Genomic DNA, 17,284 nt, shown 5'->3' with positions numbered 1-17,284 from the left:
TATTACAACACCTCTGAGTTCTTGTGTCGTCTGTAGGATGATTGATGTGTACAATGCCCATTGCATAAACCCTCTTTAGAAAATCCTACATAGATATGTGGGGAAAGAGACTAGGCCTTTTTCTCCATCATCAAAAAGCTATAGCTCTAAAATTTATATATTCAATTGCACAAATTGCATCTTGTGCAATTTGTGAATACTATACAGGGGCGTCCGAAGGGGAGGGGGCAGGAGAGGCTGTAGCCCCCCAAAAAAAAAAATGTTTTTTTACTAGAAAAAGTAAAAATAAGACATTTTATTATTATCATTTTTTTCCCAAAAATTTAATTTTGTCTGAACAGCTGTTATTATTTGATTTTTTTTTTCAAATAATTTAATTTTCTGTAAATACCTATGGATTTTTTAATTATTTTTTCCAATAAAATCAATATTTGATATTTAATTTTTGAATTTTTTTACTTGTTGTAAGCAGCTGTGGATTTTTTTAAAATGGTTTTTTTGCGGACGCCCCTGGTATACAGGGTGTACAGAAAACGTCGATGTCAAGTTTATTTTTGAAATTACGACATTTAAATTTTGTACATATAATTTTAACTTAATTTTCTGTTAACATGAACTATTCAAAATTCTTCAATATAATGGAAAAAAAAATTCAAAAATCCACAGTTGTTAAAAAAAAAAATTGAAAAATTGAATTTTTATGAAAAAACAAATGCTTTAGAAAAAAATTTCAAAAATCGCTATTTTTTGGAATTTTATTTTTAAATTCCCATTTATTCACAAAAATTAAATATGTCCAATAAAATTTGATAAATTCGCGTTTTTTCACAAAATCTTAAATTTTTTTAAACAAATTATAAAATTTAATTCGAAAAAAGAAGTATTTGATATTTTGGAAAATAATTTCAAGTATACTATATTTTGGGAAAAAATTCAACAATCCCCAGCTGTTGACAAAAATAATTTTTTTTCTAAATATATTGTTGAAAAAATAAAACCCCCGTCCGCCCACCCAGTGCGGACGGGGTGCTTATTATGCTTGCAATGCACGTTTCATTAAGTTATTTATTCAGCTGGACATATTTGGCGTTAAAAAGTTTTTAGAAAATGCGTGAGGTCCAAGTGAAGCTCATACCGGGTTATGGCCCTGACTCGAACTGATAATATTCAAGAACTCAAACTGGACTGAATAAAAGTTTCAAAGACTGGGACTTGACTCATGGACTTGTGAGCAAAGACTCAACTTTAACATTGATAAATAGTAATTTTTCCCACATCTGCAGAATATGATGTTATAGAATATCAAATTGAAACACTCTGTGAAGTACCAACGAAGGAGACAACCTTCAACAACAACAATATAAAAAAATAATAAAACAAAACAACAACATGGTACCTAGTAACTACACTACCAAACTGCACTTAAACTTCTTTATACATATATTGTTCATAGAACGATTGAAGATGGTATTTAGTTTTAGTTCTAATTCATAGCCAATAAGGAATCATGGGATTAGAATGGAGTAGACCCACCACACATTATATGATTACAATGTGTGGCTTCTAAAATTGATTGAAAATGATGGATTCTGGATTAGCTATTGCATCCTTCTGTACTATAAGCCATGCAAGCGCAGTGCATCTCTCTCTCTCTCTTTATGTAGCTCAAGAAAACTACAAGGTCAAGTCTATAATTTATCTTTTTATCACGTAATATAATGAAGTTGAAAAGAATTTGAAGAAGTTGTACTCTTGATCAATATGATCATCTATAACTATTAGTGTTGGTCTTCGGTCTGAAACTGTTCTGACTTTTAGTAGTGGACCGAACTCATTCGATCCTTTCATAAAACGTATTTCTTTCAGTACCACTCTCCGAGGTAAATTCGGTCTAGATCAGTCCTGATGAAAAAATCGGTGATGATTTGATATTCAATCTAGACCAATTCTACAATTGAAGTGTTGATGACGTCACGTGTGTTTCAAAATGGTAAATATCGATCTACAATAACGTCATATAAGCTCAGGTATCTATCATATTTCTATTACTCAGGATAAAATCAGGATAGGACAGAAAATCCTTCTATATACAGGATGATGATTTTAAATCTGGAACAAGTTTACACCTTAATATCTTGGCAACCCTGAAATCTATATTAATGAAAGTATGCTCATCAGATTTCAATGATAAAATGTGTAAGGACAAACACAAAATTTTCGAGATATTCTCTGAATACGAACGCTATTCGGCCATTATTGTGCGCTTCCGTGCAGAGTCTACGCCCATGGAGATTATTGAGTTTACGAAGTAGCCCAAATGAACTGTTTACTATGTTGCCAAGGCTTTGAAGGAGTTTGATGGATCGGGATCACCAGCAAGGAAGATTTATGGCCGTTCTGAGACCGTAAAACGCACAATTGAGTTATTGAAGAAAAATAAAATATATCCTCCTAGCTCGCTGGATCTGACAAGGAGTGCTAGGGTTAGGGCCAGGTTGGAGGCTATGTTTGAAGCTTGATGTGGTTGGTTTGAGGATTGACTTCACTATGTACTCCGTCATGTAAGAGCAAAAAAATTGTAAATTGCTTCGTTATTTTTGGCAAATGAAATGTAATACAATTTATCCCTAAATTTTCAGGATTTAAAATCCTCAGCAAGTAGATTGGGAGCGAAAAAATCAGTCTATTATTAAGATTTCGGTCTGGACCGAAATATCAGAAACAAAGAATCACTTATGATTAAACTTAAAAAAAAGTTTGGTCTCGGACCGAGTCTGAGCACCAATAACTACGTTCAACCCCTCATGACTTGGAAAAATCATATCATGTGCTTTTGATGGGAATCAAAAATTATTTACAAATGATAAATAATTGTAATTATAATAGTAATTATATATTTAATGAAATGTGTACACTGTTTATAATTGTATACATATATTATTATGTAATTAAAACTAAAGGGTATTTGAGCATTAAGCCATCGCTTCTCTGCATGTTTTTATTGTTATACAAATAATTATAATTAGTCAAAAAAAAAAAAAAACTTCCTTTAATAAAATAAAAATGGAATTTTTATTCTAAATAATATTTTGTAAAAATTCTTTCTTCTCATTAGATCCTACTTATTTATAAAATAGAAAAAATAAAATAAAAGAGGTTTTATGTCAAATAAGGAGCATCCGGTGAGGAATTATTATCATAACTTGATCAAACTTATCTCCCTCACTCCTTTTTTTAAAACTCACTCTTTTTCTTCAAATATTATACAGAAAATGATATTCCTAAATATTTGGGATCCCGATTGTTGATTTGTCTACTATTTGTGGATTAGTTAAGCCAGAATAATCTCTTGTTCATCTACAAACAATTCCATACTTATGGAATAAAGCACCGTTTCATATTTGAGGACAATGAGATATGAGTAAGCTATCTTACAAAACATTTAATTTGCGAGGTGACGCCCCCAATATCTAGACAAAAACTACTTAATTTGTAATCTATATTGTTTCATTCTCTTAGGCACAAGTTATCAAAAAAAAAAAAAAAAAAGAAGATATATATATATATACCTATATCATAATTTTTGAAAATAAAAAATCAATTTCTATTTTTTTCTTAAATATTATTTCTTCAAATTTAGTCTTTTCTGTACAATTTAAAATTGAAAGCAAAAGTTGTCTTTATTTCTAAATAACATATTTGTCAATTTTTCGTATTTATGAAAAATAAAAACATTTTTCTGTCAAAATTGTTAAAAAATAGCCCAATGGTCCAAGCTTCCAAAAAAAAAAAAAAAATAATAAAAATCCAACAGACGTCCTTGATGACCTCATCAATAGAAAAATTAGTCACTACCCACTCGATAAAAAATTTCAAGCTCGTGATTATTCGAAGCTTTGGGACGTAATCATGGGGGAGCAAGGGGTCCTGGGCCTTCCAATAAATTCCTGAGTAGTAGTTTTTATGAGTATGTTAATTGGTGAGTCATCCATAGTTACTCTAACTGGAGTGACTACGAGTTAGTAGCCATCAGTTGGTAAGAGTACTACGTAATTGGCTAACTTTAAGTTAATATCGACTTTTAATCTCTCTTATATTGGAGGAAAAGATTTAAACTTGCAATAAAAACTGCCTGTACACTTTATTAATGGTCTGAACAACGTTGATGGATTGAAGCTCTTGTTAAGAGCAGTGAATTATTCCCATATATTAATGAAGGCAAGTTCCATAGTTGATAAGAAATGACAAACTTCTACCACTGATTTTGGGGTATTTTTTTTGTTTGTCTAATTATATCCCTCAAAACATCAGGATGCTATTATTATTTTTCTCAAAATTGAGTCTGGATTGCATTTCTATTCCTCACAAATATTTGTCAATTTCTATTAAGAAATTTTTCCTATGATTAATCCTTTGGAGGATCCTCAAACAGCTCTTAATGTATCAAAAACTCATCAACTTAATAAAAGGATTATAAATGCATGAATTGCTCCATGATCGTAGACAAATATAATTTTACATATCAAATGAATGTCTTAAAATATAGTTAACATTATTGGGGGTCTCCATTCATACCATAAAATTGAATACAATGCCTTTTATTGAGCGAAATAAATCTATTAAATTTTGGGCTGATTGCATAATAATATATGATTTCAAAATATAAATTGGATATCTCTTGATTTGTGTTCAAGATTGTTATTGTCTAAATTTACCACAGAGAGGATCAACATGGATTACAATGTAAGATAGAAAGGAAGAAAAAGGACTGGTAAAAAAAATCGAGCTGAAAAGAGGAAAAAACTCGAAGGAGAATTGACAAAGAGGAATGTTTAATATTCTTTAGGATCATTAGAATATTGTAAGATTATTATTAATAGATATTTATTATTGCATTGTAATGAGGGCCGGGATTTTAACCAAAACCATATGACATGTATGTTCATTAGACTGGTCCTTAAAATGGTTTTTTTTAAATGTTGGGAAGATTGCAGATTCCCCTGGAAGTTTTCTTAATTTTTGTCGGTAAAAGTCAAAATGGATCAATTTATGAGCAATAAGTATTTTACTTGAATTAGCAATCTTTCAAAAGTTATAATAAAGTCCCCCCCCACCCTAAAATGATTATTTCTTCTTATAAAATAACGATAAATAAATTATTATTGTACCGCGTATAGCACGTACTTTATTATCATTTATGTAAATAATATGTAAACTGTTTTTCAAAATGAAAAAGTTTGATTGAATATACCTCTTATGAGTTATTTATGATATTCACTTAGCATAGTATATTGTACCAGAACAGTAACAGGAAAGTTCACTTCCCTCTTTTTTTTCCAATGAAAGCTCATACCTAAGCAATTTTATCACAAGGAAAGTTCATCCCGAAGAAAATCACTACATCATAGGTAATATTTTTAATAAAATATATTACAAATATTTGCTTTGTTGGAATGAACTTTCATTGCAATGAAATTACATAGGGATGATCTTGTTTTGTGGTAAAAAGAGACTTTCCTTAAACAATCCAGAATGAATAAATTGTTCATTCATCGTGCTGGACTAAAAGTACGTGTTAAATGCACATTAAATTGATTTTTTCTCATGAAAAAATGACAAATATTGAATTATTGAAGAGAAATAATCAAATAACCTTTGAAAAATGGTTAATTCATGAAAAATAGTTTTTGCTTATTAATTGTTTTATTTTGACTATTGTCTGGTAAAAATGCTATTTTTTTCTTAAAGGTATGAAATTGAAAAGCTTCAAAGGTTTTTTTTTTGTAATTTAAAGACAATTTGGTGGACTATATACTCCAACATTTTAGATAACTCTCATTGTAAGAACCAGCCTAATATGTATTGTACAATTATAATTCATGATTAAAATCCACTGTTTGTCCTATGCTTTGTAGGATAAACAAAACTTGAAGACGTACCTATCTTCTATTTCTGTAATTTAGGATTAGCTGCTGTTCCCTTTTTTTATATATTCATTAATAGACCAAATGTCCATTCACCAATCACAAATGATGATGATGATTATTATAAGAACAACAATACAATAAATAAGACAAACATATTGAAATATAAATATTTTTTGGGAGAACGGTGTATTAATTTTTTTTTTTTTGGGGAATGCTAAATTAATTTATTTATTTGGTTAGAGAAGCAATTTATGTTTTGTACATAAGTAATAATATATCCTTAGACTAATTGATTTATTTATTAAGCCAATCATCATTATTAATCAAAGATACTGACCGACATGTACAAAAACCATTAGGGTGAGTCTGATGTCCCATCTTTGTCCAAGTAAATCCCATTAGTCATCCATCTTGATTTAATTCCATAATTATGGTACAATCCTTGATGCAAGTAGAGATTGGCTTTATGATGAAGAAATGGATTGCATATGAATACCAATGATTCCTTGCAACAGTCGTTGAAGTAGTAATTCCGTGATTTCTTCGAAATGCTTTGAAAGCTTGAACGATTGTGATTTTCGAGCTTGTTTACATTTTTGTTTCTAATCTCTCAACGTTGGAATACCTATACATATCTATATATTAATCAAGGAAAGTCTGTCTGTATGAATATATAACAACAAGTTACGAGGTGTACTGTATGCAATGCTCCTTGATGTATATCATAAACACATTTTGATCTGAAATAGAGCAATGACGTCGTAATTATGAACTATTGCTGGTGTGTGCATATAGCAACGAACATGTATACACAGTGCTCTCTATATAGTGCTCCCTGATGTGCATCATTTAAATATTTTTGATATAAGAAATAAGAATAAGAAATCTAGTTCTATTAATGAAATATTGCAGGAGTGTGCTGTTAGTTATTGGTCTCCTATCTATATCATAATTCATGTGAATTTTCTCATTATTTATTAAGATTGAAATGAAATATATATACACTGGGATGTTAAAACATAGATTACTTAACATATTGATATAAATTACACACGCAACCTCGTTATTAGAGTCTTGCAAATAAATAATATATAATCCTTCCAAGTGTGGAAGAGAATTTCATTTTTTGGAGTTGAAACTTGAAAGGGAGCTCCATTAGCCGTTATCAAAATGATTAAATTTAGTCTAAATAAAGGCTAGTTTCCTTTGTAGACTTGATTACTATTCCTTTCAGATCTAACTTTGAATCACATAATATATCTTTTATTAATGAGTAGGGAGAAAAGACTTCTTATTGAACTTCATCGAAGGAAGACATATTTTTTTAGGAATATTTTTGATATAAGTAGTTATTAATTAGTCAGTTCTTTCATAGTAAATCACATTTCTCTTATATTGGAAATGAGTGTCTCTTGATAAACCTTTTTTCATCATTAATATTTTTAAGGCATAAGGTTAATCCCGAAATTTCTCATTCCAAGACACCTTCATAATTTCCAGCAACCATGGGCGTCCGCAGGATTATATTTTTGGGGAGGTTCTTGGTTTTGAAATTTTTTTTCCAAAAAATTTGAAATATTAAAACTTTTTGGATTTTTTTAAAAATCCATAGCTATTCAAAAAAAATTAAATTTTTTCAAATATTACGAATTTGAAAAAAATAAATAATCAAAAATCTACATTTATCTACAAAATAAAAAAATTTCAAAAATTCAGTGATTCACAAAAAAATTTAAATATATATAAATTTATATTTATTTTAAAAAATCTACAGCTATTCTCATAAAATTAATTTTTTTCATAAAAATTTCAAAAATCCATAGCTATTTTCAAAAAATTTCAAATACTAAATTTTCTAGTAAAAATCGAAAATTCTTTAATTTGGGGCTACATCCCCTCACAACCCCTCCCTGAAGGCGCCCCTGGCAATGCAGTTGATCATAAAACATAAGAGCCCTTCTTGGTCTATTTTCGTAGTAACCATAAATTGTGCCATTAATAAATTCTATTTTTTTGAGTAGAATATACTTCATCACATGTAATTGAAACTAATTTATCCTTTTGAGTTAATTGTTCCTACCTTGCATTTAAATAATTAAATGTTCATTTCGATATCCCATTGAGACTTGCGTATTTGATGACAGTTGTTTAAGCATGACATGCATGTCATTCTAAAATAAAGATTTGATTAAAGCTGTATATTATAATAATTACATTCTGTTCGGTAACGTCCTCATATTTAATCTTCAAAAAAGCAATTAAATTAAAAACTGAGCTACATATATTTATTCGCTCTGTAACCATCAAATGAATTATTTCATTGATTAAAATCTTAAATTTCGAGTCTCTTTCATTATTACTCTAAACCCAGTAACTGGACAACCTAAAATGAATTACCAATAACTTTATCAATGATTAATTAAGTAAAAGTTTACTAATTTAGTGTGTTTTGCAAAATACCTCGAGCAGATTGAGTTATGTACTAATCTTATTGAACAACTTCATTTTCCATCCAATTTACTCTTTTTTTCGTAGGTACACAATTGAAATTTAATTTTTGATTGAGCTCTGACGAATTTGAAATGTAATTTTCCCACAAAAAATTTGTACGCTTAATTCTATTTCACCACTTTTCCGTTTATACCTCACCTCAGTCATTAATATAATATTAGTGCTTGGCTTAAAGCAGTCATTAGATATTAAATGAATGTGTATTAAATATTTTTTACCAGGCATAAAACTTTATTTCTATAGCTGATTTTCATTTATAAAGAATTTTGATGTTGAAAATTTATACAAAAGAATTTACCACACAAGTCGATGGTATATTTTTCGGCTGGGAAGAATAATCACTTTAAAAAACATATATTTATTGATATTTAGTAGACGATAAAATAAAATAATTTATAGAATCATAACAGAAATAGATATAATAGAGCGTGATTTTATAAATGAATATTGTAAACAAATGTTAAGTTATCCATGGTTAAAATAAAGTTTGTCTGTTTTAATTAGTAAGCGGTCTGAAGACTAAAGTACTCATCATTCATCCAAAAAAAAAAAAAAAAAAAAAAATCAAACTCATATCATTATTCTTTTATTTTTGAGAATAGAACACGTCGTAAAATTTATTTCAGTATTATTGTATTGTGTAGTTATGTGTGATGAAAGACGGAATGTAAGACTGGGGATTTCTGGAGGAGTTCTCTTATATATTATTAAATAAAATTTTGTCTTTAACCAACGCCTAATTACTCCGGGTAATGCAAAGTACTACCTCTAGCAACGATGATAATCCACTGTAGGATGGGCATGTTAAAACAAAAACCGACCATTAACTTAGTACCGCTGACAATTCGAAGAATCTTTTTAAAGGAGAGAAATAATAATGCTTATGTCGTTTCATTAGATCAGCCTCAATCGCCGTTGACAAGAGAAGAAGGAGAAACTGATAAAAACAAGGACATGTACTAGAATTAATCCGATTTTGATCCCAAATTCTACTCTGAATCCAACAAGGAAATTTAGGACTCTACAACAAATCCTGAGGGTTACTCCCCGTTTTTTTATGAGCACAGACAAATGTTCAAAAACTTTTTTAATATAATTGACATTTTTTTTAGGAAAGGATGTTCACGACTCAGGAATTAAATAATAATGAGAAAACAATTTTACGGCCCAAGAAGTGCTCTATGCGGCAGAGCATAAGAATGGAATTGTTTTACTTAAAAATTTTCAAATATTAAATTTAAATTTATTAAATACAAAAATTCACAGCTATTCACAAAAAATTAAACTTTTTCGCAAAAAAACTTCAAATATTAAATTTTGAAAAACTCTAAAATCTACTGTTATTCACAAAAAAATAAATTTTTTTGGAAAACATTTCCTAAAAATCAAAGCTGTTGGCAAAAAATTAAATTTCCAGAAAAAAATTTCAAATATTAATTTTTTTTGCCTATTCTATTTCCTACTTGTTTTGCTATTCATGAAAAATTAATTTTTTGTAAAAAATATTCTAAAATTGTCAGGTGCTTGCATAAAAATAATTTTTCTTGGGAAAAAAATTTTAAATTTTTTGGGAGAAACATTTCAAAATAATACAATTAGTTACAAAAAATTAAAATTTTTTAGAAAGAAATTAGAATGATAAATTTTGTGGATAAAATATAAGAAAAAATAAATTTTTTGAAAAAACAATTCAAATATTAAATTTTCTAATAAAAATCAAAATTTCTTTTATTTTTGGGGGTGGGAGCCTACAGTCCCTTAATCTCATCAGACACCCCCAACTAGGCACATAATTATTTGTAAACACACTGTTTAAAAATAACAACTAACCAAGGGTCCTGACATGATTCACAAACTCTCAGAATTAAAAATACATTTATTAAAACTTTTTGTATAAAAATACATATCTATCAAAAACGAATAAATAAATAATGATCTTCGAAGGTAAAAAAAACTTCATGGCGCCCTCTATTTGAGCTATATTCGATCTAAAAAATGAATTAACGACTAAATACACTATCTACAAAAAAAAAGTGGAAAGAATTCGTGTATTCAATATTTTTATTTATTCTTTCCACTTTTTAAAGGTTAATTATTGTTGTTCACAAGACACAAACATTAATTGATGACTAAATGTCATATATATTTAGAAAAGTAATAGGGATATTACGGATCCTTAAATTGCAGTACCAAATATCCTCAAACAATCTCATTTTCTATGAAAAGCTATGGATTTTTGAAATTTTTCTATAAAAAATTTATTAGCTTTTTTTTTCCAAATTTTTATAAAGAACATTGGATTTTGAGTGTTTTTTTCATAATGTATTATTGGAAATTTAGTTTAAAAAATAATTGTAAATATTTGTAAATTTTTAAATTTATTTTTTGAAAAAATTATAATATTTGAAAATATTATCCAAAAAATGTAATATTTCAAATTATTTTCTCAAAAAAATTAATTTTCTATAAATAGCTCTGGAATTTTACAATTTTTCTCCAATAAATTTAATTTCTGAAAATTTTTTCATAATAAATTTAATTTTTGAAATTTTTTTCCAAAATTTTTATTTTTGTAAAAAAATGTGAATTTTTAAAATTATAAAAAAAAATATTTGAATTTTTTTTTCCAAAATTTAACAGCTCAATTAAATTGATTTAAGGAATTCTTTTGAAAAACTAAAATTTGTATAAAAAAATTGGAAAAGTGAAAAAATGTTTGAAGCTTCTCACGAAAATATTTAATTTTTGAAATATTTTCATTTGTATAATTTTCTCATAAAAATTTTAGTTTTTCTATTTTTTCCTATATTCAAATATTGCCTTATAATTGAACTTTAATCAACTTTTTTTTCCAAAATTTTATCTAAGAGAATAACAACCCCTTAACACTAATGGAGAATTGTAATTACTTTTTGTATATTTTTTATATGTATTTATTTTCCCTTGATCCCACGGATCTTCTTAAACCCTTCTTCTTATTATTATCATGATTGTTTAAAATGAGTAAAGTACTACCCTTTTATTTATATCTATAATTACCTTGTCAACATTGTATATATGTCAGTTAGTAACTATCGAGAGGTTTAATATCTAGGTGGAGGATATGTAGGATTATAATATATATATATATTTGGTTTTGGGTGTTTTTTTGAAAAAGAAGAAAAAAATGACATTACAAAGCAGCAAAAAATCACCGTCAATTAAGTAATTTATTACTTTTTCTTACATTTAAAGGATAAGTTTTATATTTAGCCTAGGGTGGCAAAAAAGCACTGACCACCCTTGATTATAGCATGTTTAAGATAGTTACATACTTCTTGTATGAGGAAAATTAATTTTTTTGGTTGGTCCGTACAAATAGAGGGTTACCGAACTGTTTCATTTTACAAGAGTAGGATGTTTTATTTATTTTGAGAATGGTTTGTTAATAGCCTTCTTTTCTCACGGCTTTACCTGACTAAGACGAAAATGTACATTGTGTTTTGTTGTCAGCTGTAGAAGTTTCTGCTTCTTGAATTATCACTCTTGCAGAGGCACCTTCGGAGGGGGAGAAGCTTGGTTTTTGGATTTATTTTTTTTTAAATTGAAAAATTAAAATAATACGAAAAAAAGTTCAATTATGAAAATTTTCTGAAATTTTTTTTCAGAAATCTAAATTTTTTGAATGTAAATTTTAAAAATTTAGAGGAAAGACTAAAAATTGTAGGAAAGAGTTTATTAAATTACAAATGAAATTTTTTTAAGAAATATATTATGTTTATGAAACAGACGGATATTTTAAGATGACTGACTATGAGTAGTTAGGTAAAATTGTTTCCCCATACAGTATCTATCAAACTTTATAAAAAAAAAACATTAATGTTAGAATAACCTACTTTTTCCTGTTTACAATTTAAATACGCATATATATAAATATGTTATAATTTTGAAATAAAAATATAAATCCACCAACTTAGAGAAAAAGTTGTGTAAAATAAATGGATAGAAAGCCATTAAAGAAAATGGAAGCAAAAGATATAATAGATTAATGTATCGATCCCCTTGTTACTATGGAAGATAGTGTAAGTAGCATGACTTCATAAAAATATATGTAATGTGTACGAAATGGAAGGGAAGAAGAATTTAGCCAAATGTGCAACCTAAATAACGTAAAATATACACCCTATACTGTGATCAGCTACGATTTTCCTGCTTCTATTCCATTCTATAATTATCTGAATTTAAAATATTTTTTTATACTGTTTCCTACCGTTATTGAACAATAACCGCACCGACACATTGCTGAAAACCTTTTTGCCGAATGACCACTTTGCCGAACGGACACCAGGAGCTTCCGTATGATTATAAATGTATATTTCATTTTATGGAAAGTGGCTTAATATGTGGAATTTAAAAAAAAAAATCCTAAAATTAAATTTCAAATATTAAGCCACCTTCAAAAAAAAAATCAATAGTTATTCACAAAAATTTAATTTTATCGCAAAAATTTGAAAATAAAAATTGATATTTAAAAAAAAAAATATCAAAACAAAATTCCAAATATTTAAGTTTAAAAATAAAAAAAATTCAAAAATCCATACCTATTCACGGCAAATTAAATTTGAAAAAAAAAATTCAAAAACAAAATTTCAAAAATGACATTTCAAGTATTAAATTTTTTCAAAAAAAAAAAATCCAAAATCTATACCAAAAATTTTCTACCAAAAAGCATAATTTGTTGATTTGGGAGGGGCTGCAGTCCCTTCAGCCCACCCCAAAGGATGCCCCTGGACACATGGTTGAAGGGACACTTTGCCGAAAATAATGATAAATATATTTTTTTTTTTTAGTCGGTTCCTTCATATTAATATATATATAAACAAAAAAGGTATTATAATAATAATAATGTCCAGGGCAATTATGTAAAGATACCTAACAAAAAAAAACTATTGTTTAAATTTAATGCCCTAGAGTTGAAATAAAATCTCCAAATAAAACCTAATACATAAGATTAAAACGATACAATTGGATAATATGACAAAAAACTCGATTATTCTTTAGCAACTCTCCTCTTGTTGAATGAGTAAATTTGATAACTTCAAATGTTCTGCACCATGTATCCGTTCCTATGTTTAAAAATTTTAGTGATAAGGCCATATATCTTGCAGATACATCCAAAATTATACCCCTCACTTCTTCCACAACCATCGGTTCATATGACGTCAGCCTGCTCGCAATAAGAGCTTTTGACTTTAGCAGATCAAAGTCAATTGTTTTGGTTTGGGATGAAGCTCTTTTTTCCTTCAGGAAATTCCAAACAGCTTAATCGCTTTCTGAAATTTTTCATCTCCACCCATCTAACCTTTTACATTTTATTTTACAAATTGCTTTAGAATGGTTAAAGACGGGCAATCTACAAACACATAGACTGTGGCATTGAATATCTTACCACAGTCCTTACAAGGCCTCGAGAAAAAAATACAATTAGAGGAAATCTCTAATTTTTTTAGGATGGTTCATGTTGCAATAGAATGTAATTATGATTCTCATTCATTTGTCTCCAACTTTAAAGTATAAAATGTTAATTATCAATTATCAGTTAATTATTTCGTTTAAATTGATTAATTTCTTTTTAAGAATGCTTTAACAGTCGGCTCAAACCGCTATGAGAACCGTTGTAACAAAAATCATGACACCCGCTAAATAAATAACGGTTTTACATCAGAAGCACACAAAAATACATGTTTTTTTCCTGGAATCGATTTATGTATCTGGAAAATAATGTTTAATTTACGATTGCGATTGTTATTTATTATTGGGATTCGAGTATGCATTACTTTTCTAAGTGATGAAAAGCAAAATTTCCCCTCCCCCCCCCCTAACAAAAAATAAATATATATAAATAATTCTGCGGATCCCCTGATAGTAAAATGGTATTTTTAACTATCATTTAAAATATTAAAGTATCGGAATTGGGATTGGGAATTTTTACTAGAATCGAATCGGTATTGTACAATTTTTTAATTAATATTATGGACATAGGCTCACAATTTTCAATTTGAGTTCAACAAATAAACATTCATAATTCTAATAAGGTGGAAGACTAATAATATATGGTACATTTGGACATTAAGATAACCTTGTCACAGGCTCGCAATATGAGACAATAATAGTGATGTCTTTGTGTTTGTTCAAATCCGTAAATATCGGAGGTATGAATGCTTAGATAAGGAAGGAAACACTTTAGTTACCTTTTAATACAAGTCTACCATGTAAGATTCGTTTTCACTTTGCGGAGGAAATTTGACTAAAATGTTTAAGAATAAGTTTATCCAAGTAATGGGGAAACTATGTGTCGTGCCTGTATGCCGCAGTGGCTACAAGTATGAGAAGAAAGATCCTCCTCCTGCCGAAAGACGTTTCCATATATTTCCACAGGATAAGGAACGACGAAGTCTTTGGTGAAAGCTTTCTCTTATAAGAATTGGGAGCCTTGAAAATATTTTGCTATATATGACCTGCTTCCTACTATAAAATTATATATTAGGATATGAAAAAATCTCAAAAGTAAAGTTACTTCTATAAAAATATTAAACAAGGATGCTATACCAACACAGTTTCCCAACATGCCATTTAGTTTTTTTCCAAGCCAGCCAAAATAATGAGGAGCCTAGCAATTCTCTCTTTGACTCAAATCTTAAAAGAGCTTATTTGGTCACTTCGGAAACGTTCCCCAAATTGTCAGGGTTACCATGTTGATTTTACGTTTCTTTCATTTTTAACATAACAAAATACACACAATTCTCATCACAAGTCATCACTATTCAGGGAGTATAAAATAATCACTATCGCGTGAAAGACAATGTCCTTGTTAGACTCGGAGCATAATTGAGGATCGACATAGGAGTAACTCCTGCCTATGTCAATAGATATGGAGTTGGGTGGGTGTTTATTTCCTTCATCTCTTAGAGCTGATCTAATAACGCGTCTTGACAGCTTGGTTTCTTTCCTTCACAGCCATTGTTCAATTTGTCAGGGTGACTGTTTTCATTTCCGGATTTTTTAAAAGCATAATGGTATTTCATATTATTTGAATCACTGTGCTTTAGTAGAGTGGAAAATAGTATTAACATCTAGCTAAAAGAAGAAAACTATTTTGCTCCCAAAAATCCTTCCTTCCTCGCTTTCTATCTCCATCTTAATTATCTACATTAGATTTTCTAAAATAAACTTTTTTCCCATTTTTATTTTACATTTCCTTTTGACATAAAGTCACCGTAATATTTCACTAGGTATTATAATATGTTGAAATAAATATGAAAATTGAAATAAATGGGCTTACATAGTTCATTTCTTGGAAATCTACAAATAAGAAGTATGCAGTCACATGCTCTTATAAATAAATAAATATATATATCTATTAGGGTGGTTTGTGTATCAACTTTTTTCGAGCTTCGAAAAATTGAAAAAAATATTCATTTATTTTCTTTGGTGCTAGGTAAACACATTCCTCGTAATTTCATTCCCATTTCGAAGAGTTATATTTTTCCAACGTCACACGGTTTATGTTTCTTAACTAAATAGTTAGTAGTTTTTGTGTAGGCCTGTAGAGGAGGGGCCGAGGAACTTACTTATTGCTTGAGATAGGATTAGTCTAAGAGTACGGAGAGAAAGTGAGAGCGAGACATATGATATTACTGAATTAAGACCCTTGCTATCATTAGCTTCCAGCTATATGATTTTGGGGCGAGAAAATGAATTATTGTTATAAAGAAAATAACCTTTCACATACTAATATAGCAATGGTACAGCGAATTTATTAAATTTATGTTCAAATTCGTATATATTTATTTAATCATGCATTTTTAAATTAATTTATACCAAAGATAGGCAAGAGTTGTTCTGTAGAAGGAGATGTTAATACACTCACGACTTATTAAATAATGAACACGCACCTGTTTTTCCTTTTCTAATTGTTTTATGTTATTTTTTCTTTATTCGTATCCTTTCTTCATTTATTGCTTACGTAGATTATAATTGTGAGAAGATAAAAGAAAGAAAAAAAATATTATAATTGAGGTGAAGGAGTAGTGATAGACGATAGTAGTTCAAGAGCAATATACATTGATCTCCCAAAAGTATCAATAAAATCAATTCCTACTCACTATTAAAGATAATTAAAGACGTCATTTCTAAGCCATAAATACGACAACTCATAACCTTCTCCTATCCATTACTAGTCATTTCCAGTGCCGTCTGCCGGTTCCAATGCCCTTCTTGTACATCATTTTACAAAAATACTTTCTATTTTAGAAACACAAATTGTATGACGTTGAGAAATGACGCGGATTGAAAATGGAAATGAAATGTTCGTGGATGAATTTTACAGAGAATGAAATTTCTATCAATGGAAATTATTGGTCACGATTTTATCCATAGTCAATTTTTTAAATAAAAAAAATATTTTTTTGTGAAGAACTTTGGATGTTTGAATTTTTTTTTTAATTTAATTTTTTGGGAACAGCAGTAGTGGATTTTTGAATTTTTTTTTAGAAAAAAATTTACAATTTCTAGTTACCATGTCATTTAGCAGTTTCTTTACTTTTTTTAAATTTAAAATTTACAACTCTATATAGTTTGAAGCCAGATTTTCCTCCAATGGCATTAAAAGGTTTTTTTATATGTAGCCAATAATGAGGTCATTGATTAATTAATTATTATATCTTTAAGTTGTCAGGCTTTTCCATGCCTATTTTATTTATTTTTTTGGTATACCTGCTGGTCATATTTTATACAACAACTAAAGATCTGTCACATTTAAGAACATTAATTTTTTACATAGCTTATTTTTTTTACCAGAAGACAAC

The 17,284-nt window shown here is 28.5% G+C and overlaps 1 long non-coding RNA gene across 1 annotated transcript; it reads right to left on the bottom strand.

Annotated features, from left to right (window-relative positions):
- Positions 1-6,272: 6,272 nt before the first annotated feature.
- Positions 6,273-15,633, bottom strand: LOC139906101 (uncharacterized). The gene is made up of 3 exons (XR_011781362.1): positions 14,995-15,633; positions 14,669-14,945; positions 6,273-6,667 (listed from the first exon to the last, which is right to left on the bottom strand). It is a non-coding gene; the product is annotated as an uncharacterized lncRNA (long non-coding RNA).
- Positions 15,634-17,284: the final 1,651 nt, after the last annotated feature.

The sequence above is a fragment of the Lepeophtheirus salmonis genome, chromosome 1 (assembly GCF_016086655.4).
Source record: "Lepeophtheirus salmonis chromosome 1, UVic_Lsal_1.4, whole genome shotgun sequence".
Lineage (NCBI taxonomy): Eukaryota > Metazoa > Arthropoda > Copepoda > Siphonostomatoida > Caligidae > Lepeophtheirus > Lepeophtheirus salmonis.
This window is presented reverse-complemented; position numbering and strand designations above follow the sequence as displayed.